The sequence below is a fragment of the Choloepus didactylus genome, chromosome 7 (assembly GCF_015220235.1).
Source record: "Choloepus didactylus isolate mChoDid1 chromosome 7, mChoDid1.pri, whole genome shotgun sequence".
Classification (NCBI taxonomy): domain Eukaryota; kingdom Metazoa; phylum Chordata; class Mammalia; order Pilosa; family Megalonychidae; genus Choloepus; species Choloepus didactylus.
The window spans coordinates 151,758,515-151,786,338 of NC_051313.1; the positions used below are offsets into that span (position 1 = coordinate 151,758,515).

A 27,824-nucleotide genomic window follows, 5' to 3' on the forward strand; every position below is an offset into this window, starting at 1 on the left:
CTTTTCTTCTCCTCTATAAAATGTAAGTAGTGGATTAGGGGACCTCTCATGTTTTCCTTGGCTCTCAAATTGTATTATTCCATAAAAGCCAAGTGGGCCTTCAGTCTCCGTGGGGAAACACTATTTGTGGCAGATTTTACATGTGACAGCATTCAGAGCTGTAAGAGTGACAGTCTCCCTCTTATAAACTGTGGTAGAAGTGTAAATGGATTCAGTCTTTCTGGAAATCAGTTTGGCAATGTGTATAAAGAAACTTAAAATGGCACACACATATTTTTTAAACTTCTAAGAGTGCATCCCAGGGAAACCAGATATACCTATAAGTATATTTGTTTTAACATTATTGAGAGAAGCAGAGAATTAGAAACAACTAAATATCCAAAATTGGGCAACAGTCAAATACAGCCATACTGACAACATTATGCAACTATTAAAAGATATATTTTCGGATTCTGTTTATAAGGAAAAAAAGTGAGTTTACAGAGGACCCCATTTTTAGAAAAAAGTTTATAATTTACATATGGGCATTAAAAAGCTGGAAATAAATAAGGCCAAATGCTAACAGTGCACATCTCTGTAATCATAGTTGACTATTGTTAAAATTCTCCGTGACTTCTGAATTTTCTCCAATAAATATGTATATCTTTTATACTCAGAAGAAAAAGGTGACAAAAATGACTTGATAGGATTTTTGTTTCTGGGAAGCTGGAATGATGTACTTTCCCCTATTCTATGCTCTAAGCACAACTAAAAATCCTGGACATTATACATAAAACAAATATAAGAAAAATCTGAATGGTGGGGAGAGGAAGTCAGATTAACTAGGTAAACTGAGACCCATGAGAAGCATGGTGGTGAGATCCCTGGGTTTCCTTTTTGCCTCATCCATCCCAGAGTTAGAGCTGAAGAAGCCCAGCAACCCAGAACCATCAACAGGCGCAGAAAAATAAGTGTGCCAACAAAATTGCTCTCTCTAGCCAAAGAACCAGGAAAAGGGCAGTCTATCATGACAGAAAACTTTCAGACAGCAACCACTCTACACCAGCCAAACTTCACATAAAAATCTTTGGCCCACCCTCACTCACATTAGTGAAGACTGAGTAGGGAGCCCAGACTTTCATCCTTGCCAAGGTCTAATGAGCCCCCACCTCCTGCTGGGGTGGTATCAGAGGAGACAGAGTGGGGGGCTGGTACTTTCACCCCAGCCAGGAGAATGAGCTCCCTCTCCATCTCCACATCCTGCAGGGTCAGTGGACAACATGTGGAGAACCTGGACTTCTACCCCACCTGTCAGTAATGAGGTAATCCCCTTCCCCTATTCCCTTCTGGAGCAGTGTCAGAGAAAGCCAGCTAAAATAGATGGTTTAAATAAGGTCCAGAGTCTCATAACATGATAACCAGAATGTCTGGGTTTCAATAAAAAAATTGCAGTCGTAACAAGAATCAAGAAAACAACAATTTGAATGAAAAGAAACAATTGGTGGATACCAAGATGACAGAGGTGTTAGAATTATCTGACACAGATTTTAATGCAGCCATCATAAAAATGGTTCAATGAGTAATTATTAACACATTTGAAATAAATAAAAAATAGAAAGTCTCAGAAAAGAAATAGAAAATCTAAGCAGAAAGAAAATACAAAATATAAAGGAGAACCAAGTGGATATTGCAGAACTGAAATATATAACAACCAAAAAAACAAAAAAAACAAAAAAAAAATCTCAATGAATGGATGCAACAATGACAGAATGGGAGGGACAAAGGAAAAAAATCAATAAACTTGATTTTAGAACAGAAGGTATAACAATAGTAATTATTTGATTGGAACAACAGAAAGAAAACAGGCAGAAAAGAAAGTGAAAAAGGCCTGAGAAACCTGTGTGACTATGACAAAAGATCTAACATTTGAGTCATCAAGCTCTCAGAAGGAATGACAAAAAGGCAGGGCTGAAAAAGTATCTGAATAAATAATGGCTGAAAATTTCCTAAATTGGGCAACAGACATAAACCTACAAATTTTAGAATCTGAGCAAATCCCAAACTGGATAAATCCAAGGACCAAGACACATCATAGTCAAATTTTTGAAAACTATGAAGAAGAAAATATCTTAAAAGCAGCAAGAGAGAAATGACATCTCACCTAGGGGAAAAGCAATGGAAATGTCGGTACATTTCTCATCAGAAACCATGCAGACCATGAGGAAGTGGCACCATATTTTTCAAGTGCTGACATAAAAGACCTGTCAACCCAGAATCCTATAGCTCATGAAAACATCCATCAGTAATGAACAGAAAATTTACACTTTCTCAGATAAAAGAAAATGAGACCTATCCTAAAGGAATGGGTAAAAGGAAATTTTCTAAACAGTAAGAAAATGATTATAAAACAAATCTTGAAACATCAAGAAAGATGAAAGAACAACGGAAAGAGTAAAATATGGGTTAGTGCAATATGTTTTCTTTTTCTCTGGAATTTTCTAAATTATCTTTGACAATCGATGTAGTTCTAAATGTATTTAGAAGAAATGGTTAAGACAATTACAATTACACTATAAATGAGGAAAGGTAAAGAGACATGAAAAAAAGTAAGCGTTTTGCACATAATCAAAACAATAAAATGTCAATACCATTGGACTGTGTTGTTATGTATATAGAATATAGTCCCTAAAGTAGCTACTAAAAAAGCTATGCAAAAAGAAGGATGTGGTCAAAAAAATTATAGACAAATCAAAATGGAATTCTAAAACATGTTCAAATAAGTCATGGGAAAGCAAGAAGAAGAAAACAAAAATGAAAAAGAGAGAACAAACAGGAAACAAAAAGTAAAATGGCAGACTTAAGCCTGATGTGTTAAAAATTACACTAAATTTAAATCATCTAAATACACCAATTAAAAGGCACAGATTGACATCCTGGATTTTAAAAAATCTAGAAGAAACTTACTTCAAAATATAAAAATATAGACAGATTGAAAGTAAAATGATGGAACAAGATATATCATGCAAGCATTACTAAAGAAAATCAGGGGTAGCTGTATTAATATCAATAAAGTAGACTTTAGAGAGAAAAAAATTATGAGAGACAGAGAGGGACATTACATAATGATAAAAAGGTCAATCCACTAAGAAGTTATAGCAATCAAAATGTGTACATAACAAAAAGAAAAATGTATACATATCAGACAATAGAACTGCAAAATATGTGAAGGATAAACTGATAGAAAGAAAAGGGTAAATAGAAAAATCCACTATTATACTTAGAAACTTCAACAATGCCACTTCAGGAATTGATAGAACACTAGATAGAAAATCAGCAAAATAAAAGAGACTTCAACAGCATCATCAACCAACAGGATTTAATTGACATTTATAGAACACTGCACTGAGCAATAGCAAAATACACATCCTTCTCAAGCATCCACAGTTTTATACTGAGACAGCCTACATGCTGGATCATAAAACAAGCCTCAGCAAATTTAAAAGAATTGAAATCATACAAAGTGTGTCTTCTAACCACAATAGAATTAACAACAGAAAGATAGCAAGAAAATCTCCAAACCCTTGGAACCCAAACAACACACTTCTAAATAAGGCATGAGTAAAAGAGCAAGTCTCAAAGGAAATTTAAAAATATACTGAACTGAGTAAAACTGAAAGAAGTGCTGTTAGGGAAATTTATAGTCCTAAATACTTATGATAGGAAATATGAAAAGTCTGAAATCAATAATCTAATCTCCAAGCTCAAGGACCTAGAAAAAATAAGAGAGAAATAAACAGAAAACAAGCTAGAAGAAGAAAATAATAAATATAAGAGAATAAATCAATAAAATTGAAAAGAAACAAAAAACACAGTAAAGTCAATTGGACAAAAAGCTGGTTCTTTGAAGAGATCAATAAAATTTACAAACCTCTTACCAACACTGACAAAAAAAGAGATGACACATATTACTAATATCAGAAATGATTCAGGAGATCACTACAGAGCCTACAGTCGTCAAAAGGATAATAAAGAAATACTACAAACAACTTGACAAATGGACTGATTTTTTGAAAAACACAAACTACTCCAACAAACCCAAAATAAAATAGGCAATTTGAATAGTCTTTTAACTATTAAGAAAATTAAATTCATAATTTAAAAACTCTACAAACTGAAATCTCAAGGCCCAGATGGTTTCACTGGAGAATTCTACCAAATGTTCAAAGAAGAATTAACACCAGTTCTTTACACTCTCTTCTGGAAGACAGAAGAGGCAGGAACACTTTCTGGACAGGCAAGAACTTAAAAAGGAGAAAAATAAAGACTAGTATCTCTCATGGATATACACACAAAAACCTTTAAAAAATATTAGGAAAGAGAATTCAACAATATATTAAAAGAATTATACACCATGAACAAGTAAAGTTTATTCCAGGGAGAAGGCTGATAAAATATTCAAAAATCAATCAATGTAATCCACCAAATTAACAGGCTAAAGAACAAAAAAATCACATGGCCAGATCAATCAATGAAGAGTAAGCGTTTATTAATTCATGATAAAAACTCTCAGAAATATAGGAATAGAAGGAAATCCTTCAACTGGATAAAAACCATTTACAAAAACCTTACGGCTAACATTATACCCAATGCTGAAAGACTGAATTCATTACTCTTAAGACTGGGAACAAGGCACGAATGTCCTCTCTCTCAGCTTTGACTCAACACTTTACTAGAAGTTCTAGGCAGTGCAATTAGACAAGACAGTGAAATAAAAGACATACAGATCAGAAAAGAAACAGAGACGTACTTATTTGTAGATGACATGATGGCATACCTATAAAATCCCAAGGAATCTACAGAAACTCCTAGAGTAATACTTATAAATTAATATATGAGTTCAGCAAGTTTGCAGGGTACAAGATCAACATACAAAAATCAATTGTATTTCTATATACTAGCCATGAACAAGTGGACACGAAATTAAAAATGCAATATTATTTACATCTCTAAAAAAGAGAAATATTTAAGTGTAAATACAACAAAACATACACAAAATTTGCATGCCAAAAGCCACAAAATGATAATGAAGGAAATCAAAGAAGATCTAAGTAAATGAAGAGATATATTGTATTCAAAGATTGGAAGATCCAATATAGTAAAGATGCCAATTCTCCCAAAATTGATATCAAGGTTGTGATGGGCTGAATAAAGTTCCTAAAGATATCCAGGCCTAAAAACATGTTATGTAGGAAAAGGAACTTTGTAGATGTGGTTAAGGATCTTGTATTATTTGGTGGGTTCTCAATGTAATCACAAACGTCCTTGTATGTTTGGGCAGAGGCAGATTTAGCACAGAAGGAGAAGTAGGGGATGTGATGATGAAAGCAGGGGCCTGGAGTGATGTGCTTTGAAGATACAGGAAGGAGCTACAAAGCAACTAATGCAGGCAAAATTAGAAGCTGAAATAGGCAAGGAAACAGATTGTACCCTCAGAGCCTCCAGCTGAAAACAGCCCTGATGACACCTTGACTTTAGCTCAGTGAAACTGGTTCCAGATTTCTGTCTACCAGATCTGTAAGAGAACAAATTCATGCTGTTTTAAGCCATTAAGTTTGTGGTAATTTGTTATAGCAGCAATAGAAAACTAACACACAAGTATACCAAAAACTCAGCAAGATTTTCTTGTAGATATAAAAGGCTTATTCTAAAACTTATATGAAAAGACAAAGAAATTAGAGAAGCTAAAAGATTTTTAAAAGACAAAAAAAGTGGGAGAAATCAGTCTGCCTGGTTTCAAAACTCATTATATAGCTAAAGTAATCAAACCATGTCATTTTAGAGGAGAGATAGACAAATAGATCAATGGAACAGAAGAGGGGACATAGAAATTAACCCAAACGAATATGCCCAACTGATTTTTTGCCTAAGTTGCAAAAGCAATTCAATGGAAGAAGGAGAGCTTTTCAACAAATGGTGCTGTAGAAAATAGACATCCATAGGCAAAAAAATGAACCTCAACCTAACTGTTGCATCTTATACAAAAAATAACTTAAAACAGATCACAACCTTAAATGTAAAATGATGAAATTTTTACTAAAAAAAAAAAAGAAAGAAATAGGAGAAAATCTTTGGGAACTAGAGTTAAGCAGAGTTCTTCAATTTGACACCAAATATGTGATCCATATGAGAAAATATTGATAAATTGGACTTCATCAGAACTAAAAACTTTTCTTTGAGAAAGACTCTCTTAAAAGGATGAAAAGACAATCTACAGACTGGGTTAAAATATTTACAAACAACATATCTTACAAAGGGCTAGTATCTATTACAAACTTTCAGAGCTCAACAGGGAAAAACAAACAATCCAATCAGAAAATAGGTAAAATCCATGAACAGAAATTCACCAAAGGGTAGACATAGATGGAAAATAAGCACATGAAAAGATGTTCAATATTATTTGCCATTAGGGAAATGCACATTAAAACTGCAATGAGATATCACCACATGTCCATTAGAATGGCTAACATAAAAAATAGTGACAACACCAAATATTGATGAGAATACAGAGAAACTTGATCACTCATGCATTGCTGGTGGGAATGCAAAATTGTACATTCTGGAAAACAGTTTGGCAGTTTCTTTTAAAAAATCTGAATGTTCAACTGACATACAACCAAGCAATTGTACATCTGGTCATTTATCCCAAAGAAATGAAAACTTACATTCACACAAAACAGCTTACATTCACATGAATATTCATAGCAACTTTATTTGTAGTAACTCCAAACTAGGATCAATCCAATGGGTGAATGGTTAAAAAAAACTGTGGTAAACTCAGGCCATAGAATACTACTCAGCAATTTAAAATCCAGACTATTGAATATGTATAAAAACCTCGATAAATCTCCCCAAAAATTGTGTTCAGTGAAAATAGATAATTCCAAAAATTATACACAGTTTGTTTCCATTTATATAATATTATTGAATAGACAAAGCTATAGAAATGGAGAACAGATTAATGGTTACGAGGGCCCAAGGTGGGGGAAGTGTGGGAGAGAAGTTCATGTTGCTATAAAAAGGCAACATGTGGGATTCTTGTGTGATGGAAATGTCCTGTAACTGATGTATCAATGTCAGTATCTTGATTGTAATGTACTATATAGTTCTACAAGATTTTACCATTTGGAGAAAATGTATAAAGGTACATAGGATCTCCATTTATTTCTTATGACTGTGTGTGAATCTATAATCATAAAAAATAATTTTATTAAACAAACAACAACCATAAAAACAAGTCAGGATTTCCAGTTTCAGCTCTGACATGTAAAGATCTTGGAAGTCATCACTCCTGCCCTTATTCTCAGAAAAGGCTGAACTGAAAACCAACAACTTTTCTTGGACCCATCAGAGAACTGACATCGTAGGACAAACCACCACCCCCATAATCTGGAGGGGCAGGCAAATCCAGAGAGATACAGCCAAGATCTGTTTACCTGGAGCAGAAGCTGCTGGAGTCATAAACTGGTAGGAACATGTAAATAGTAATTTTGATATATTGCTGGAGTCTGGGTATTGACTATCATTACATCAATGACAGCCTTCAGTGGGCTCATCAGTAGATTTAAAACAGCTAAAGGAAACAATGAACTAGAAAATAGGTCAGGCGAAACTTTCCAAACTAAAATGCAAAGAGAAAAAAGAATGAAGTAACAAAGATGAGAACATAGAACTGTGGGACAACATCAAATGATGTGACATACATATAATTGGAATAAGTAGAAGACATAACAGAGCAGAAGAAATATTTAAAGCAATAATGGCTGGGAGATTTCCAAACTTACAGAAATCAAACCACAGATCCAGGAAGCTCAGAGAACACCAAGTATGATAAATACCAAAGAAAACCTCCAACCAAACAAGCAAAAAAAGTAAAAATCCAGCATAGCCTATCCAAACTGCTGAAAACCAAAGACGAAGAGAAAATATCCAAGTCAGAGAAAAAACACCTCACCTACAGAGGTACAAGGATAAGAATTACAGCAGACTTCTCATCAGAAACCATGCATGCAAGAAGGTAGTGGAGTGAGATATTTAAAGTATTGAAAGAAAAAACCACCAACCTAGAATTTTATACACAGTAAAATTGTTCTTCAAAAGTGAAGGAGAAATAAAGACTTTCTCAGACAAGTGAAAATGAAGGGAATTAATTGCAAACAGACCTGCCCTGCAAGAAATTTTAAAAGAAATTCCTTAGGCATAAAGAAAATGATACAGATTAGAAGCCTTGATCTACATAAAGAAAGAAAGAATGTCAGTGAAGTAATAAATGAAGTTAAATAAAATGCAGTTTGTTTTTCTTAATTGATCTACAATTTTACTGTTTATTTAAAGCAAAAATGACAATGCAGTGGGAGAATATAACATGTGTAAGTAAAATAAATGACAGTAATGCCATAAGGTGTTAGAAGGAGGAATTTGGAATATTCTGTTGTAAAGTATCTTCACTATATGTGAAGCAAAATAGTGTTATTTGAAAGTGGACTTAGATTAGTTAAAAATGTATATTGTAAACTCTAGGACAACCACTAATTTTTTAAAAAAGAAATATAATTGAAACTGTAAGAGAGGAGATAAAATGAAATCACATCAAATCCTCAATTAAAACCAGACATCAAGAAAAGATGGGAGTGGGAGAAGCAAAGTACAAATGAAATAAATAGAAAACAGTTACAAACACACTAGATATTGATCCAACCTATATCAGTAATCACTTTAAATCTGAGTGATATAAATACACCAATTAAAGACAGACTGTCCAAGTGGATAAAAAATAAGACCCAGAGGCGGGGCAAGATGGCGGAGTGGTGAGGAGCAGAATTTCGTCTCTCCCCTAGAGCAGCTGGCAATTACCCAAGAACTATATGAAACAGTGTTTTCGGGGTCTCCAGTAACCAGTCACACATTGGACACAAGTTTGGAATTGGAGGAAAAGCTGAGATCGCAGCGAACATTGTAAGTTCCCCGGACCAGGGGTCTGGTGCCCCTCCCCACCCAGACCTCACAGACTGTCTTGCTGCCGGATCCCTGAAAGGGGGGAAAAAAACCCAAAAAACAGCAATCTGCTGAGGGCAAGAAGGGAGGCTCAACCCAGCCTCAACTGCAGAATTAATTAAAAAATTAATTAACTAACTTTGGGAGCTGGGGTGCTAAAGAAGGGCTGGGCTCCAAGAAGTGGGGGCACGTAAAAGCGGGCACCCATTCCCAGACTCCAAAAAAGCCATTTTTTTTTTCCCCTACATTTTGTCCCTTCTGGCTTCTCACTGATCCCTTATCTTTTTGCATTTCAATAGCCCCCGGCAGGGGTGGAACTGAAGCGGTTGGAGAGTAATTATCAGACAATAGCCCAAAGCATATCTTTAAATGCTCTATTCTGACACTGACAAAACTTCCAGGCTGGGGAAAGACTCTTAAAAGAGACTTTTTTTTTTTTTTTTAAATCTAAAAGTAATATATGTGGTTATTTTCTATCGGAAAGCCCAGGTTGAGGCTGGGCTTGAGGGGAGACAGAGTACCCACAGTGTCTTTGAATTCCGTATTCACTACTGAAGGCCTCCACCCCCGTCTTTAATTGGCAACTCAGGCTGACCAAGGAATCTACCTGGAGAGGCCCCAAAGAGGAGAGAGGAGAAGGGAATAGTGCCCCTGAGAGACAACTGGAATTCTGAAGATTGGGAGAGTGGAGGGAGGCCCAGCTCAACTGGCAGTCCTCCTTCTGGGAATTCAGACCCCAGGGGCTGGAATTCAGATTCCAGCTTCAGTCAGCCATGCCCCTGACAGGATCAGAGTCACCAGGAGAACTAAAGGCTCCATACCTCCTTACACTGGTGAGGGAGCTGCAGGCTGGCCAGCGCCACCTGCTGGACAGGAGAGGAAAAGCACCAATTCTAAAGGCCTCATAGGAGGGTCTCATTCTCAGGAAAACTCCATAACCTCCCAATGAGACCTGGGCCTCACCAGACTGGGAAAATCTGACTAGGGTCGACCATATCTGAGGAGACCCACTCACAAAAAGGTTACATAGAGGCAGAGCAAGAAACAGAAAAAACAAGAGGGGAAAAATTCTGATCAACTAAATAGAACCTAAGTTAGAGGTCTAGAATAAGCTGAACTGAATAACAGAGGCCAGAAAACAAAGCCAACCAACAAGAAAACCACTAGGTAAAAGAAAACAAGCTCCAAAATAAACTAATCAAGAAAATCAGATGCCTAGACAACTTAAGATAACAAGCCATACCAGGAAACACGAAAACATGGACCAGCCAAAGGAACAAACTAATAGCTCAGCTGAGACACAGGAATGGAGGCAACTAATGCTAAATAAATTTGATGAAATGAAGGAAGATATAGCAAAAGAGCTGAAGGATATAAAGAAGACACTGGCTGACCATAAAGAAGAATTCATAAACTTAAAAAAACAAATGGCAGAACTCATGGGAATGAAGGCCACAATGGAGGAGATGAAAAACACAATGGAGGGACACAACAGTAGATTTGAACAGGCAGAAGAAAGGATCAGTGAACTGGAAGACAGGTCATTCGAATTCATACACACAAAAGAACAGATGGTGAAAAAAATGTAAAAATATGAGCAGGGTCTTAGGGAGACGAGTGACAACATGAAACACACAAATATACGTGTTATGGGTATCCCAGAAGGAGAAGAGAAGGGAAAAGGGGCAGAAAGAGTAATAGAAGACATATTCACTGAAAATTTCCCAACTCTTATAAAAGACAGAAAATTAGAGATTCAAGAAGTACAATGTACCCCAAATAGAATAGATCCCAATAGACCTACTTCAAGACACTTACTGGTCAGATTGTCCAATGTCAAAGACAAAGAGAGGATTCTGAAAGCAGCAAGAGAAAAGCAATCCATCACATACAAGGGAAAGTCAATAAGACTATGTACAGATTTCTCTGCAGAAACCATGGAGGCAAGAAGACAGTGGCATGATATATTTAAGATACTGAAAGAGAAAAACTGCCAACCAAGAATTCTATATCCAGCAAAACTTTCCTTCAAAAATGAGGGAGAGATTAAAACATTTTCAGACAAACAGACACTGAGAAAGTTTGTGAATAAGAGACTGGCACTGCAAGAAATACTAAAGGGAGTGCTACAGGCTGATAGGAAAAGACAGGAGAGAGAGAGTTGGAGAAGAGTGCAGAAATGAAGATTATCAGGAAAGGTAAAAGGAGAGGAAAAAATAAGATATGACATATAAATTCCAAAAAAAACAAAATGGTAGTAGAAAGTACTGCCCTTACAGTAATAACACTAAATGTAAATGGATTAAACTCCCCAATAAAAAGACACAGACTGGCAGAATGGATTAAAAAACAGGACCCATCTATATGCTGTCTACAAGAAACTCACTTTAGACACAAGGACAAACATAGACTGAAAGTGAAAGGTTGGAAAAAGATATTTCATGCAAACAACAACTAGAAAAAAGCGGGAGTAGCTATATTAATATCAGACAAGTTAGACTTCAAAAGTGAAACAATTAAAAGAGACAAAGAAGGACACTATATATTAATAAAAGGGTCAATTCATCAAGAAAACATAACAGTCATAAATATTTATGCACCAAACCAGAATGCCCCAAAATTCATGAGGCAAACACTGCAATCACTGAAAGGAGAAATAGATACCTCTACAATAATAGTTGGAGACTTCAATACACCACTCTCATCAATGGATAGAACATCTAGACAGAGGATCACTAAAGAAACAGAGATGTTGAATTGTATGATAAATGAACTAGACTTGACAGACATTTATAGAACACTACATCCAACAACAGCAGGATACACTTTTTTCTCAAGTGCTCATGGAACATTCTCTAGGATAGACCACATGTTGGGTCACAAAGCAAGTCTCAACAAATTTAAAAATATTGATATTATGCAAAACACTTTCTCAGACCACAATGGAATGAAGTTGGAAATAAATAAAAGGCAGAAGGTCATAAAATTCACAAACATATGGAGGCTAAACAACACCCTCTTAGAAAACCAGTGGGTAAAGGACGAAATTACAAGAGAAATTAGGAAATACCTCGAGGCAAATGACAATGAAAACACAACTTATCAAAACTTATGGGATGCAGCAAAGGCGGTGCTGAGAGGGAAATTTATTGCCCTAAATGCCTATATTAAAAGAGAAGAGAGAGCAAAAATTGAAGAGTTAACTGCTTACCTGGAGGAATTAGAGAAAGAACAGCAAACTAACCCCAAAGCAAGCAGAAGGGAAGAAACATAAGACCCAAATATATGTTGTCTAAAAGAAGCCCATGGTCAATATAAAGAGTCAAATAGGTTAAAAATATATGGATGGAGAAAATATCCCATGCATATGGTAATCAAAGAAAGCTCTAGTAGCTATATTAATTTCATACAAAACAAGTTGCAGAGCAATGAAGATTATCAGGGACAAAGAGGAGCATTAGATAATGATTAAGCAGATAATGCTCCAAGAAGGCATAACAACTCTAAGCATGTATGCACCCAACAAAAAGAGCATCAAACTACATGAAGCAAAACTGGCAGAGAAATAGACAAAGTCACTTTTATTTGGAGACTTCAACACTCCTCTGTAAGTAATCAATAGATCAAGCAGGCAGAAAATCAGTGAAGATATAGATGACCTGAAGGGCACTATTAGTCAACTTGATCTAATTGACATTTATAGAATACTCCATCAAACAACAGAAGAGCACACTTTCTTTCCAAGCTCATATGGAACATTCACCAAGATAGACCACATTCATAAGGTACACCTCAACAAATTTAAAAGGATACAAATCTTATAAAGCATGTTCCCAGACCAAAATAGAATTTAAGTAGAAGTCAGTAACAGAAGAATAGCAAGAAAATCCCCCAATACTTGGAAATTATATAATACCCTTATTCTGGTTTGCTAATGCTGCCATTATGCAAAATGCTAGAAATGGATTGGCTTTTATAAAAGGGGTTTATTTGGTTACAAATTTACAGTCTGAGGGCCATAAAAAATGTCCAAATTAAGGCATCAACACAAGTGTACCTTCACAGAAGAATGGCCAATGGCATCTGGAACACCTCTGTTGTCTGGAAAGCACATGACTGGAGTCTTCTTCCTTTGCTCCCGGGCTATATTTCAAAATGACTTTCTCCAAGGACATTTCTCTCTAGGCATCTGGGGGTATTCTCTTAGTGTCTCCCAGGCAAACTCTGGAGTAGCAAAAGTCTACTTTCAATGGCTGTCTTCAAAATGTCTCTGTTGGCTGCAGCTAACATCAGGGGTCGGCAACTCGAAGCATGTCTAAGCATCAGCGTCAGCAAGCATCTGGGCCTATGTGGCTCTCTTTTAAAGTCCTACAGTAATTAAATCAAGACCCACCGTGAATAGGTGGGGTCCACATCTCCATGGAAATAATCCAATCAAACATATCACCTACAGTTGGGTGGGTCACATCTCCATGGAAACACTCAAAGGATTCCAACCTAATTAACACTAATACATCTGCCCCTACAAGATTGCATTAAAGAACATAGCTTTTTATGGGGGACATAATATATCCAAACTGGCACAACTCTTATAGACAACCCATGGGTCAAAGAAGAAATCTCAAGCAAAATTTTAAGATATTTTGAACAAAATGAAAGTTTAAATCCACCTGTCAAAATTTGTGGGATGTGGAGAAAGTAGTGCTTAGAGGAAAATTTATAGCATTAAATACATATACTAGAAAAGAAGAAAGATCTAAAATCAATAACCTAAGCTTCCACCTTTGTAAACTAGAGAAAGAAGATAAAATTAAACCTGCAGCAAGCAGAAGAAAATAAATAATAAAAATTATAGCAGAAATAAATGAAATTGAAAATAGGAAATCAATAGAGAAAATCAACAAAACCAAAAATTGGTTCTTTGAAAATCGTAATAAAATTGATAAACCTCTATCCGGGCCAACCAAGAAAAAAAGAGTTGAAACACAAATTAACCATATCAGAAATGAAAGAAGGGTTATAACTATTAGTCCCATGGACATCAAAAGGATAATAAAGGAACACTACAAATAACTCTATCCCCACAGATTTGATAACCTAGCTCAAACAGACCAATTCCTTGAAAGAGACAAACTAACAAAACTCACACAAGGAGAAATATATAACTTGAATAGCCCTACATGCATTAAGGAAATTGAAACAATAATTTATAATCTTCCAAAAAGAAAGCACTAAGCCCAGATTCTTTCACTGGTGATTTCTATCACATATTTAAGAAAGAAATAGTACCAACCTCCCACAATGTCTTCCAAATAATTTATGCAGCTACTTCCCCTCAAGGATGTGAGGCATGGCTCCCCACTCCTTAAGTGTGGGCTGCCTAGAGTGGTTTCCTTCCAAGGGGCACAGAATGGGGTAGTGGGAGAAAGAGTCACTTTACATTGAGAGAGCTGATGAACAGTGATCTGGTCAACATCAACAGTGACAAGTCATGTTGATTGGATGGACCTTTGATATGATGTGATGGGAAGGGCACTTTACCTCTGTGGTCTTTTTCCCTGAACATGTAACTCCAATTCAATCATGAGAAAAAGACCAGGCAAATCCCAAATGAGAAACGTTCTATCAAATACCTGACCACTACTCAAAACTGTCAAAGTCATCAAAAAGAAGGGAAGTCAGAGTCTGTCACAGCCAGCAGGAGTCTAAGGAGGCATGATGACTATATGCAATGTGGGATCCTGGGACAGAAAAAGGACACTGGGTAAAAGCCAAGAAAATCTGAATAAAGTATGAACACGAGTTACTAATAGTGTATCAATACTGACTCATTAGTCATTACCAATGTACCATTCTAATGTAACATGGTAATAATAGGGTAAACTAGATGTATTAATTAGGGTTCTCTAAGGAAAGAGAACTTATTAACTTATTCTATGAAATCAGCATTACCCTTATTCCAAGACCAGAGAAATAAATTACAAAAAAAGAAAAGAAAAGAAAATACAGACCAATATCCCTCAGGAACATAGACACAAAAATCCCCAACCAACTATTAGAAAATCAAATACAACAGTGAACAAAAAGTTATACACATGACAAAGTAGGATTTATTCTGGATATGCAAGTCTAGCTCAACATTCCAAAATCAATTAATGTGATCTACCATATCAACATGATATGATATGATTGTAGGATCATATCAATTCATGCAGAAAAGAATTTCACAAAATCCAATGCCCACTGATGATAAAACTCTCAGCAAAACAGAAATAGAGGAGAACTTCCTGAATATGGTAAAGAACATCTGTAAAATACTTACAACTAACATGTTAATGTTGAAAACTAGATGTTTCCCCTAAGACTGGACCCAAGGAAAGGATGTCTCTTCTCTCCACTCCTGTTCAACACAGTACTGGATCCTAACTAGTTCAATAAGACAAGAAAAGGAAATTAAAGGTACAGATGGAAATGTAAAAATAAAACTTTTTATTTGTAGGTGACATAATTATCTATTTAGATAAACCCAAATGCTTTACAAAAACTCTCCAGAAACTAATAAAGAAATATACCAAAGTTTCAGGATGCAAGGTCAATATACAAACATCAATTGCCTTACTGTATATAGCAATGAACAAACGGAATTCAAATTTAAGGAAACAATACCATTTACAACAGCACCAAAATTAAATTAAATATGTAGGTATAAATCAACAAAAGATGTACAGGATCTGTATGTAGAAAACTTTGAAACACTGATGAAACAAGTCAAAGATTTAATAAATAGAGAAATTCTTAATACCTTGATAAAATCAACCCAATCCAATCTAAATTCCATCTAGCTATTTTACAGATATCAACAAACTATTTCTCAAATTTATATGGAATGGCAAAAAGACCTAGAATAACCAACACAATACGAAAAAAAAAAAAAGAACAAATTTGGAGGACTCAACTACCTTATTTCAAGACTTATTATAAAGCTGTGGTAATCAAGATAGTATGGTAATGGCTAAGGAATAGACACATACATCAATAGAACAGAATAGCAGAATAGAGAGCCCAGAAATATATTCATACAAACATTTGCATGTGCTCTTTGATAAAGAAGCAAAGACAATTCAGTGGAGAAAGGATAGTCTTTTCAGCAAATGGTACTGGAACAATTGGACATCCACATGCAAAAAAAAAAGAACCTAAACACAGACCTTACACAAAAATTAAATCAAAATGGATCATACATCCAAATGAAAAATGCAAAATTATAAAATTTCTAGAAGAAAACATTGGAGACAACATATATGACCTTGATCAGTGATGAGTTTTCAGAAACAATGCTAAAAGCATGATCTATAAAAGAAAAAAAAAAAATAAGTTGGATTTTGTTAAAATTAAAAATATTTTGTCTTCAAAAAACATGTTTAAGAGAATTAAAAGACAAGCCATGGACTGGGAGAAAATATTTGCAGAACATGTATCTGATAAAGGACTTGTACACAAAACTAAAGAACTATTTAAATACCAACAATAAATACACACGTATACAAAATTAAAAAGTAGATAAAATTTCTGATGAGACATTTCACCAAAGAAGGTATACAGATGGCAAATAAGCATGAAAAGACATTCAACATCATTTGTCATTAGGGAAATACAAATATAAAACAATGAGATGCCACTACTCGTCTTTTGAATGGCTGAAATCCCAAAGCTGACAATATCAATTGCTGGATGCCGAGCAAAAGGAATTCTCATTCACTGCTGGTGGGAATGCAAAATGGTACAGCTACTTTGGAAGACAGTTTGGTAATTCCTTACAAAGCTAATATGATCTTATGACTTACGACTACCATATGATCCAGAAATCACACTCCTGGGTATTTACCTAATTGTTTTGAAAACTGGTGCCCACACCAAAGCCTGCACACAAATGATTATTGTGGCTTTATTCGTAATTGCCCCAAACTGGAAGCAATCATGATGTTATTCAATAGATGAATGGATAAACAAACTGTGGTGCTTCCATATAATGGAATACTATTCAGTGATAAAAAGGAATGAGCTATCAAGCCTCACAAAGATGTGCATGGATTTTAAATGCATATTGCTAAGTGAAAGACGACAGTCTGAAAATGCTACATACTGTATGACTCAATTTATGTCATTCTGGGAAAGACAAAACTACAGAAATAGACAGATCGGTGGTTCAGCGGCAGAAGAAAGTTGAATAGGTGAAACACAGGGAATTTTCTAGAGTGGTGAAACTACTCTGTGTTCTGCGTGATATTTTTTTTTTAATCTTCATTTTATTGGGATATATTCACATACCACGCAGTCATACAAAACAAATCGTACATTCTATTGTTCACAGTACCATTACATAGTTGTACGTTCATCACCTAAATGAATCCCTGACACCTTCATTAGCACACACACAAAAATAACAAGAATAATAATTAAAGTGAAAAAGAGCAATTGAAGTAAAAAAGAACACTGGGTACCTTTGTCTGTTTGTTTGTTTGTTTCCTTCCCCTATTTTTCTACTCATCCATCCATAAACTAGACAAAGTGGAGTGTGGTCCTTATGGCTTTCCCAATCCCATTGTCACCCCTCATAAGCTACATTTTTATACAATTGTCTTTGAGATTCATGGGTTCTGGGTTGTAGTTGGATAGTTTCGGGTATCCACCACCAGCTACCCCAATTCTTTAGAACCTAAAAAGGGTTGTCTAAATTGTGCATAAGAGTGCCCACCAGAGTGACCTCTCGGCTCCTTTTGGAATCTCTCTGCCACTGAAGCTTCTGTGTGATATTTTAATGGTGGCATATTAGTTAGGGTTCTCTAGGGAAACAGAACCAATGAGAGATATCTATAAATATAAGATTTATAAAAGTGTTTCACACAACTGTAGATATGCGCAAGTCCAAATTCCAGAAGGCAAACAGCAAACTGGCTACTCCAATGAAGATGTTCAATGAACTCTTCAGTAAAGAACTGGCAACTTCGATGAATGTATTCGATGAACTCCTCAGGAAGTGCTTCGCTGGTCAGCCAAAGAAGTGAAGGTCCTTTCTCTGTCTTGCTTAAAAATCTTCAACTGATTGGATTAAATCCAGCTCACTGCATTCTCTCATTGTGGAAGACACACCCTTCATTGAGGTCATCAGTCACAGCTGCAGCCAATTGACTGATAATTTAATAAACCAGCCTGTTGGTTTATTAACCAGCCACAAACGTCCTGGCAGCAATGGTTAGGCCAGTGCTTGCTTGACCAGACAGCTTGACACACTGGCCAAGTTGACACATGAACCTAACCATCACAGGTGGACAATGATACTTTTGACATTTGACTATACATTGGTCAAATCTTATAGAATTTTACAGCAGGAAGAGTGAAACATAATGTATGCAAAAATTTTAAGAATCGTTTAGTAGGTTGGGTGTCCTAGTTTGCTAATGCTGCGGAATGCAAAACACCAGAGATGGATTGGCTTTTATAAAAAGAGGGTTTATTTGGCTATACAGTTACAGTCTTAAGGCCATAAAGTATCCAAAGTAACACATCAGTAATCGGGTACCTTCACTGGAGGATGGCCAATGGTGTCCGGAAAACCTCTGTTAGCTGGGAAGGCACATGGCTGGCGTCTGCTCCAAAGTTCTGGTTTCAAAATGGCTTTCTCCCAGGATGTTCCTCTCTAGCAAGCTTGCTCTTCTTCAAAACGTCACTCACAGCTGCACTCCGTTCAGTCTCTTTGAGTCAGCATGTTTTATATGGCTCCACTGATCAAGGCCCACCCTGAATGGGTGGGGTCACACCTCCATAGGAGTATCCCACCCAAGTCACCACCCACAGATGGGTGGGGCACATTCCAAGCAAATCTAACCAGCACCAAAACGTCTGTTCCACAAGACCACAATGATAATGGCATTTGGGGGGCACAATACATTCAAACCGGCACATTGGGGGATCGTGGAATGGAATGCAGCCTGTGACAAAATAACCTAACTGTATTACAGAGATATGCAAGAACCTCACTGAAGTGGTGGGGTAAAAAGTAGCTGACCCAAGTAACTTTGGAAATAAGTGAAGTATGTAAGACGAAAGTCAAAAGAAACCACACATGTGCACTGTATTCTAGTTGATAAAGTTGATGCCCATGGGGGTATGGGTTCATAATTCTGAAACCACTGTACATATATCCTGAAATTGAACAGTTAAGTAAATGGATGGCAGATGACAGAGCCAGGTTTCTCACTAAGGGAGTGGGAGATTTTATAAACAAGCAAAGGGAGGAGGCTACAATGGGCCAGGTGATAATGGATTAGAGTTGGAGACATCAGTATGATTTCATGTTTCACTTACCATAGATACAGTGAGAAATAGTTATAAAAATGTGTATATATACATCCCAAAGTAATTTGGACAGAGAATAAAACTATATATGCAGGGCACCCCCAACGAGCTGGGGGAAATGCGGAGGTGTTGGGCTTCCTCACCTGGATTATTGTTGATATTCTCACAAATATCAAGGACTGGCAATTTGATGTGCTGAGCCCTCTATCACAGGACTTGCCCATATGAAACTCGTTACTGCAAAGGAGAGGCTAAAGCTACTTATAATTGTGCCTAAGAGTCTCCCCCTGAGTACCTCTTTGTTGCTCATATGTGGCCCTCTCTCTCTAAGCCAACTCAGTGGGTGAACTCAGTGCCCTACCCCCTATGTAGGATCTGACTTCCAGGGGTGTAAATCTCCCTGGCAACACAGGATATGACTCCTGGGGATGAGCCTAGACCCGACATTGTGGGATTGAGAACATCTTCTTGACCAAAAGGGGGATATGAAATGAAACAAAATAAAGTTTCAGTGGCTGAGAGATTCCAAATGGAGTCGAGAGGTCACTCTGATGGGCATTCTTATGCACTAACCCTTTTTTATGTTTTAATGCATTGGTATAGCTAGAAGTAAATACCTATAACTATCAAATTGCAACTCAGTAGCCTTGACTCTTGAAGACTACTGTATAACTATGTAGCTTACATGGTGTGACCATGTGATTGTGAAAACTTTGTGGATCACACCCCCTTTATCCAGTGTATGGATGGATGAGTAGTAAAATGGCGACAAAAAACTAAATGAAAAATAGGGTGGGGGGGGGATGATTTGGGCATTCTTTTTTACTTTTATTTTTTATTCTTATTTTCACTTTTTCTGGTACAAGGAAAATGTTCAAAAAATTGGGGTGATGAAGGCACAACTATATGATGGTACTGTGAACAACTGATTGTACACTTTGGATGATTTTATGGTATGTGAATATATTTCAATAAAATTGAATTTAAAAAAATGTGTGTACATATATATATATGTTAGTGTACCTATGTATATTTCCTTACTCTGTTTGCTGAGAGAGGCTGGAAGTAATGACATCACAGTAGCAATTAGCCCAACTAGTGTCTAGTTCTTGGTTTCTAATACCTTTCACTAATAAAATCAATTAGGGCCCCTTGGAGAAATGGCTGATTCTAAGACTGTGGCAGGAAATATACAAGATGATCCTGGAGCAAGTTGTAGTGCCAGAAAATAGGGAAATGCTAAAAAAAAAAGTTATGGAAGTATGTCAAAGGGGCACAGGAGCCAATCGAAAGAGCTCCCTATGGCCAAAATGAATAAAGTAATATTGGATTAGAACCCAAAGCATAAAATAAATACTGATGAGTCCATACTGACATAAATAAATGTTAGAATAAATCAACAAATCCCCCAAGCACAAGTATTCCAAATAATTTATGAGCATATCTTCTCACTCCTTAAGTGAGGATTGCCCACAGTGACTTCCTTCCAAAGAGGACAGTATGGAAAGGGGGAAAAATAGAGTGGTTTTGCAGTAGAAAGACCTGAAGCCGGCTAATCATGGCTAACACCCAGTGATAATTCATGGTGATAGCATGTACCTTTGATACGATGTGATGAGAAAGGCGCTTTACCTCTGAAGTCTTTCTCCTCACAACACATAACCCCAGTCTAATCATGAGAAAAAATATCAGGTAGATCTCACTTGGGGGACATTCAACAAAAATACCTGGCCAGTACTCCTCAAAGCTTTCAAGGTCATCAAAAAAGGAATCAAAAGACTGAGAAACTGTCACAGCCAAGAGGACCCTAAGGATTACATGACAACTAAATGTGATGTGGTCCTGGAACAGAGAAGGGTAAAACTAAGGAATCTAAATGAAGTGTGAACTTTAGTTAATGACAATGTATCAATATTGGTTCATTAATTGTGACAAATGTCATACTAATGTAGGATGTTAATATAGGGGAACCTAGGTATGGTGTATAGGGAAACCCTGTATTATTGTCACAACTTATCTGTACTCTAAATCAATCCTAAAGTAAAAAGTTTAATTTAAAAGTTAAAAAAAAGTCAATAAACTGTCCCTTTTCTGAAAAAATTATACTATTTTTGTTTTGTTTTATCTTTTCAAATGACCAGCAATTAAGATATCTTTTAATGGATGGATGATTACAAAGTTAATCACAAGTTTATCTTTTATGAAAGCATATATATATAGCTCCTACTGAGTCTGACCCCAATCTCAGGTACTATGGGGACAAAAATGAGTTAGAAATAATGTCTATCCTTAAGAAATTCACAGATTTCCTTAACCTTGTGTCTGAGTTTCTACAATTCTGGTTGTTCAGGGTTAAAATGTTGCATGTCCCTCTTCTTTTCAAGACCATAAGCTTATAACCCAGTTATAGGGACACATGCAGCATTCTGAGCCTGGAGTTATTTTGTTTGTTTGTTTTTTAATATATTGGTAGGAATTCCAAAAATTTTCAATCTGTGAGGCTAGAAACTTTGGAATGCCAGATCATAGCACTGCTCTTAGGTCTTGCATAAACTTCCTGCATCTCAGAAGGCTGTATGTTGTGATGGTCTCTAAAGGGCCTCCTATAAAGCTAGTTTGATTTTTACATCCATGTCTTTGAGATGTCATGGGGACCCTCAAGTTTCAGAGCAGTAAGCCTGGTCATGCCTGGCACATTTTCCCATGATGTCCTGAAAGGGTTTTCAGACCCTCTGCTTTGTCTGAACTTCTCAGGGGCCAAAGGAAATGCTTCATTCATTGAACATTTGAGTAAGATTTTGTTTGAACAACCCGAGCTCTCCTTTCATCTCAGATCCCGTGGTGTGCTGGAGCTGACCAGCGTTGCTTTTGGAAGCCTGTCATGACATCTCTTCTCAGCTCAGTGACTTCATGTTGGGAGCTTAAAATTGACCACAGTGGAAGTTTTACATGGAAATTGGCAAACACAATAAATCAGGGGTGCTTTTCCCCCACCAGAAAGCCAGTTGTTAAGGGTTTATCAGCACACCACTGCCAAGGTGCTGTAGCGCTAGCATTACTTGAGGCAAAGATCTATGAACTCTGTATGGTAACAGCCTCCACATTGTAGCTGGGTGAACTATTTGAAAGGTAAATCTGATCATGACTTTTACTTGCTTAAAACACTTTCTATTGCTCCTAGGATAGGATATTAACATGACTTTTCAGGCCCCAACTGGTCTCTCATTGGATCTCATCTAAGGTGGGGAACTGCCAACCTTTTCCAGCAACTCTAGCCCTCTTTCAGTTCCTTAAATGCTCCATGTTCCCTTCTGCAATAGGGTCTTTGCACATTCTGTACCCCTAAGTGTAGGTTTACCTGTTATCAGCCAGGTTTAGCATTGAAAGTCCTGCATCCTGGGAACTCTCTCAGTCGCCAGAAAACCAGGGCTGTTGGTCACCCTACTTATGAGCAAATGTCCTTCCCTCCTCAGTTCATGTAGCTATTTCTTGCTAGACCTCTGCTCAAGTATCACCAAGGAAGAGAAGTTTTCCCTGACTCCCTTAACTTTATCCATATCCCTCACTCCAGGCAAGGTTAATTCCACCAACATCATACGCTTCGATAACACCGAATGCTATCATAATACATCATGATACCTATTGTGGTTTAAATTATAAATTCATTCTTGCAATTATATGATTAAAGTCTGCCTCCTCCACTACAAGGGAGCAGAGACCATGCCCGGCCTGCTTACATTGCAGCTCTAATGCTTTGTACAGAGCCCAGCATCCAATAAGTAGCCAAATATTTGCTCAATATATGAATGAATAAAAGAACTCCCCATTCAATGGTCTTTCCACTATAAGATCCCCTTACCCCCCAATGGACTGGAGCAATGAACGGCTTCAAAGTGGGAGAGAGGAGAACGGAAATGATGGCTCTCATTGGATGGAAAAGAAGAGAACCAGGGCTCTAAAAAAAAAAAAAAAAAGTGTGTGTGAGAGAGTAAAGAATGCACCAAAAACAAAATTTCTGCCTCCTTTGCACTTTGGGGCATGTAGCAAGCCCCAAACATGGCAGGAGCCAATCCTGTAGCTCATTGTGTCAACATCTCACCATTTTATTTGGAACCTCAAACACATGCTTTCATTTTTGGTAAGGCTATACTCCTATTTGAGGCTTATCTTGTAATGTCTGATCCACCACAATGTAATTGAAATAGAAAAGCATCTCATTTGAGAACCACAAACCAATACTGAAACACATCATCCTATACTCCAAAGTAGCGTGTGATCAAGAGTTCACGCCGGCTGTGAGTAGTCTCCGAGTGCCATTCCCAGGCCCAGGCAATAAACACCATGCCCTCTTTTAGGCCCAGGGAAAGGCTCTGGAAAATGTAATCCTATGTGCACTTTCCGTTTAACGACAAGGACAATTAATTAGTGTTATAATGGGAACAGCAAATGTTCTTTGTTTGAGGCTTGTTCTTCATTAATTTTCCATGCCCCCCAGTTAGGCAACACTTGGAGGGGGGAGATGTTTTGCTTTAAAGAATTAGTTAAAAACAAAAGAGATCTTTTACAAAAGAGCAATGGTCTGGGGCATACTGCAAGGAAAAGCAGTTTTTCCCCAACAATCACTTCATACATCCCATCGCTGTCTTCTGGAATCACAGGACAACGTGCCAACTGGCAAGCTAGTGTCTGCATTTGTAATTCACTGGGGAGCAAAGCAAGGAAAACATTTTCGTAAGGCTGATTAAAAATTATTTGCAAGGGAAACAATTAAAAAAATGTGTGGCCATTTTCTGGATGTTGAAGAAATGCTATATTCAACGTCCAATTCCAGTGGGCTAATTTTCTCCTGCAAGATTTATGAAGCAAAAGCTGCCAAGCAGACAGAAATCTAAATAGTAACATGTTTCATTTTAGTAGAGCTTTAATTTAATAATAATAATACCCAAAATACCCAGACAGTTTTATAGCCCTCTAGTCGTGGTATCCCGCTTTCTCTTCGGAGCCCTTGGAATGATGAATATATTCTTGTACATCACCACCAGAAGCTGCCTGGTAACCAGCTGTCAGGTTGGGCCTGGCTGGGGCTTCAATCTTCCAAAATTAATTGGGAATTCCATTTCTCAACAAGAACACACAGACCAGGTCTCTAGGCAGATACTCTAGTTTCTACTCAGAAATTCCCACTTCTTGTTTGGTAAGTCTGAAGTTTGAAAATAATCCCCAGTCTATACATACTGACAGGCCCTAGCTCATTTGGAAAGTCTTGCAGCAATGTTGGGGGGAGTTATTATTTTTGTCGTTCTTTGGGAGAGAGTATCTGAGCACTGTAGAGATCTATAAAATGACAAATTGGAGAGTCTAGAGAGACACTGATATTCTCATGTATTGCCTCTTTGACTTTTCTGCTATGTCTTTTTAATATTTCAGGAACTAGCATTTGACCCCCAGTGTGCCCAAATCAGTGTAAGAAGAATCCTTGTTCCAAAGGGGTTCCTCTGTAGCTCACTTTGGGGGCCGTGGAGGTCTGCGTTTTGAGCTCTGCTTTAACTCTGCATTGATTCCCACTTGGGCTGTATCTACCTCAGGGTTGGCATGTTTGTGGTGTGCTTGCTTTATTTCCTCCACACCGAGCATCAGGGACAGACAATCACAGCTCCATTTCCCACTGAGACCAAATACAACCTCAGAATCTTTCACAACACAGCGCTTTGGAGAGCTATCACCAATCCACTAAATGAGCTCCGCATCAAAGCCTACTTGCTATTACCTGGTCTACACAGTTAGACTGTTTAAACCAAACAGGATGAACTACTTCCTAAAACAACTGGTATTTTGGGAAAAGAAACTTATAATCCATCATTTAAATAATAAACAATTATTAACTCCTTATGCATCATCCTATCTCCGTGTACTCCCACTGTGCTGACACTGAGCTGTTGATATTACTTATAATATCATGTAAAAGTGAGTGGACCTGCCTTTTCTGTTAGGCTGAATCCTTTGAATTCGGGGATATCAGGCTCCATCCCCATTCCCAGAGGGAGCCGAACGTTGTTGATGTTCAACTGATGCTTATTGACTTGAATCAAAAGCATCTCCTCAACCACACTCCAGTGAGGTCAGGCTTATCTGCCTCAATTCCTGGAAGGGAAGCTAAAAGCTTTAGGGGTTCCAGGAAGTACTTCTGCCAAACCGAGGAAGGCAAGATGCAAGCGTAGGGGACTGGGCTCCCAATCACTTTAATTGCAATTATAGAACTAAGAATCCACATCTCAAAGTGCAGTTGCTAATCCAAAGTTCATCCAAACTGGGGGAAAGCTTTGGTCAGCAAACTGGGCAGGAAAATCTCCAGAGAACAAGCTGTCTCCTAAAATTTCCGTTACCTGCTGCTTCCAGGACTGAAAATACCTCTGGGGCAGCCTGTCCGATGGTGGTTTTGGCACTCCTTCCCCCAGATGGAGCCCAGAAGTGCAAGAGTGCACAAAAATCAAATGTCCTGAGAGGGAAGTTGATTAAATATTTTCAAACCTCAAGAAAAAAAAAAAAGTGAAAAAAATCGGTTCAGGTAGAGTTCAAGTTTGGAGGTCAATCTTCAGGAACCCCTGAGACTCTTTTGTAGTGCGGCCATTAACTTGCTCCTTGAAATCATACCCCGGAGAGCTTCTCAAAAGCAACAGTGTCAGTTCCCAGCACTGCTGCCTCTTTGTTTTGTGTGGTCCGTTTGTGTGCAGCGAGCCCAGAATCATGCTGTACTCTGTCTGCTAAAGAAAAAACGTGAGCCAAGTCACAGAGGAATTTCGCCTTCATCCAGCGTCAGATGCCCTTCTTTATTTTCCACACTTCCTTTCACTTTCCTCTTGAAATCAGAACTTCAAATGACTGACCCTTGCACAGATCTGTTTTTCCTGTGGAGATAAGTATCACTTCAAGCTGCTTTTTTGCATGGAAATCTTTAGAGGTGCTTGGTGACACCGCCACCACACTCCCAAATGCTGATGGATGAAGCTTTTAAAAAAAAAGGCCAGTGCATATTTGAAAACTGAGAAATTCTGAGACTTTTACCCAGTTTTGAGCTCTTTGCAGATGTTATCTACTGCGGTTGACTTGAGGGATGGATTGTTATTTGTCCAAATAGGAAAGCAGGCTTGATTTTCACTTGAATGCAAGAATATTCATGAAATAACTGCCAGAGACATTTTAACTGCCTGAACATCAAGGAGATTCTCCCTTCTGCTCCCCAATCTTTTTCTCTTTGTGAAAGGGTCTGCTTTTTCCCCCTGGGAAAGAATTATGGATATTGATTATTCCTTACAAAGGGAGGCTAACAACTCAACTGGCTAAGAGGACAAGCTGATGAAACTGAAAGAGAAAAGGGGGTTGGAGGAGATGAGGAGGAGACCCCCAGAACCTCAAAGAGCTGCTGTGATTCAGAGCTGGCAGACAGCACCCCGTATGTGATAGAGGAAGAAAGAAGGGGTCAGAACAAAGACCTCCAAGGCTTCTTCAAACCTGGGTTTATTGCTCACTCACTAACTTATTCTCTGAATAAATATCCACTGAGAAATCAAGAGACGAACGTAGAGTCTTCTCCTCACACGTCATGAAAAAAGGAAAGTAATAACAGCATTGAGGCTGGGTCAGTGTGAAAATGCATCCTCATTTTGCTTTCAGAAACCAGTTCACCAAACTGAAAGCTGCTATTAGCGCTGGCAAATGGAGCTCCAATTTCATCTGTCCTCAGTGCTTGGAGGGAGCAAAAGGAGGGAGGGGAGAAAGGACCTGTCCTGAATCTTTGGTTAAAAGGATGGACAGATGATGAGGGCATGCCTCTTTCATTTTTATATTTTTGAATACACATACACACACATATGTATTTCACATATACATATATTTCACATATATATATTTCACATATATGTGTGTGTGTATATAATTTTTTCTGCCTTAAGCCCACAAAATATGATTCCAGCAAGAAGGGGAAAGGACTGTACAGCTGGATGACTTTATAGAATTCTCTATCTGAGCAAGCTCACAGCCTGTGACACCATGTGGCAAAAGCAGAAATGAAATGGAACTCAGGTATTCCAAAATTCCCAGCTCCCTCCCTTTCATTCCAGCCACAATAAAGCTTTGCTTTCCTTGCTAGATTAATTGAGGTTGTGTGGTTGAAATCTGAGCTTCATTTTGACAGGAGAGAGAGACAGTGGGCTAGGTGGAGAGAAGGAATTGGAATTTTAGAAACATTGACATTGACTTTGTCATATGGCTAATGCACCAGCCTACATGTCTGAAAAAGGCTGTTGTTTTATTCCGTGGCAGGTCCATGCAACACAGCTGCTGTGAGCCATGTTGGATCAATCATGTTATAACTTGGAGGGAGATGTGACCCTACTCCACGCAGTCCAGAATCTGCGGACTAAGCAGACACACAATGAGAG

At 37.5% G+C, this 27,824-nt stretch overlaps 1 long non-coding RNA gene across 1 annotated transcript; it reads left to right on the top strand.

The window, feature by feature from the left end:
• LOC119539531 lies at positions 1 to 27,824 on the top strand. Its single transcript, XR_005217899.1, has 3 exons — positions 1 to 22; positions 1,246 to 1,301; positions 27,706 to 27,824. It is a non-coding gene; the product is annotated as an uncharacterized LOC119539531 (long non-coding RNA).